The sequence below is a fragment of the Bison bison genome, unplaced genomic scaffold (genome assembly GCF_000754665.1).
Source record: "Bison bison bison isolate TAMUID 2011002044 unplaced genomic scaffold, Bison_UMD1.0 scf7180017845511, whole genome shotgun sequence".
Classification (NCBI taxonomy): Eukaryota; Metazoa; Chordata; class Mammalia; order Artiodactyla; family Bovidae; genus Bison; species Bison bison.
Window position 1 is genome coordinate 19,415 of NW_011476084.1, and position 2,183 is coordinate 21,597.

Here is a 2,183-nt window from a genome sequence, read left to right on the forward strand (position 1 = left end):
CTTGGGAACAAATCCTCCACTGTTTGAGCCTTGAGTTGATTGTAGTCCTGGCTGACACTTTGCTTCCAGCTTTGTAAGAGACTCTGAGCCACGGAGCCCAGTTAAGCCCTGTACAGATTCCTCATCCAAAGAAACTGGGCAAAAATATATGTTAGTTGTATTAAGTTGCTACATTCTAAGGAAATTTGTTTGCAGCAATAGATAACTAATACAATCAGTAAATGCATGCTGAAGAAAGATTAAATGCATGACAAATTATTCCCCAAAGAGATCAACTGATTTGAATCCTTAGGTACTTACTGCTAGGAAATGAACCAAGACTTTCTGAGTCTGCTCTGGTGTTTATAGAAAACTAAACAGGGCATGAGCCCCAAAATTGGCTGGATCCAATCAGTGTCAATCAAGCCTAAATTCAGAGAATTTCTTTCTGGAAAGGAACTTTGAGGTCATCAGCCAAATGCCCTCATTTTATAGAAATGGAAACTGAGGCTCAGAAGCACTATGTGACTTGCCCAGGGCCACAAAGTCCTTGGAAGTGTCAGAGTAGATCCAGGACTTCTGGTCCCTTCTCCAGGGCTCTTCTGCAGCATCCCACAGCAGTGTTTAGAGGACAGGAATATGAGAAGGGCTGCAGAAACTCTGATTATAGAAACTAAGGCTCATGCAGGGCTAGGAAGAGTAGGTTGGATGAGGGAAGGCATTACATACCAGGGGCGTAAGACAGATGGGACGGCACCTCATGAGAATTAAAATCTTCATGGTTTGGTCAATTAACTTGAAAATCATGTGAAAGCTAAGGGTGGGAAGGTCTTACAAAGAAATTGTACCTATAAGGAAGAGAAGTCAGCAGAGAAAAAAGGACAAATATTGATGGACAGACAAACCAAGGAAGGAATATTCACATGAGACTATAGCATGCAGCCAGAGTGAATCTGGAAGTAAGAAAAATGGGTAGGCAGTGGAGGCGGAACTGGATAAAAGGCAGTCAAAAAGCACAAACTTCAGTAATAAGATAAATAAATACTGAGAATGTGATAAACAACTTGATAAATATAATTAACACTACTGTTACATATGAAAATTCTTAAGGGTAAATTCTATGAGTTCTCATCACAAGAAAAAAAATGGCTATTTCTTTAATGTTGTATGAGATGATGGGTGGTCACTAAACTTGTAATCATTTCATGATGTAAGTTAAATCATTACACTGTACATCTTAAAGCTATACAGTGCTGTATGTCAACCCCATGTCAATAAAACTGGGACGAAAACAAGAAAAAAGGTCAGCAGAAAGAGTTAGTGAGCATCAGAATTTGGGAAACTTGCTAGTTTCCCAGTCTTAAAGTAGAAGAAAAGAGGAAGGGCTTATATCTATAGATAGAGGGCTCAGATCTGTGCTTAAAATGTGCCAAATCCTTACCCAGATCTTGTGACAAGAGTATTGTCATTGTTATGACCATATGAGCTGCCAGATATGGTCATACTGTGATCCATCCACAATGCTGTACAACACAGCCCCGTGATAGTCTAATAAGGCTTTGCGAACTAACATGTAAAATTAACCCACAAGAAGTCAACAGTAAAGAAATTATTAGGAAACTGATTTCTTTAAATTACTAATTCTTCAGACCCAGATTGAAGAATCTTAACTGTAATAACAGCCGATCATAATGAGGTTCGGTAGGTTCTGCCATAATTCTCTGACTCCTGACACAGACGTAAGGGCATCAGAGACGAGTCAAAAGGACAGTGGACTGCAGTCACTAGTGTGGTTTCTAGTTCAGCATGACTGAACCTCTCTGCACTTCATTTTCTTCAACTGCCCACTGGAGATAATAAAAGCTGCCCGTCCCATGTCACAAAGCTTCCGTGAGGGCTCAGGTTTGAAAAGCATAAAAGAGCTGTACAAATTCACGACTATGTATAAAAAAGGTTCCACTAAGTTTTCTATTGTTGCCACTGAAAAAAGCCTTTTTTTTCATTCTATAATGGCTTTCTTCACAAAGAACAAAGAGGTTCAAAGGCTAAATTACATTAAATTACATCACATTGTCACAGCACACGCAATAAATAATGGGGCTTAAGATGATTCACAAAGATAATCAGATCAGGGCCCTACAAGAGCACAGCATTTACTTCCTATGATTCTAGCCAGTCAGAAAAGGCAGGGAATTAAGTCTTTA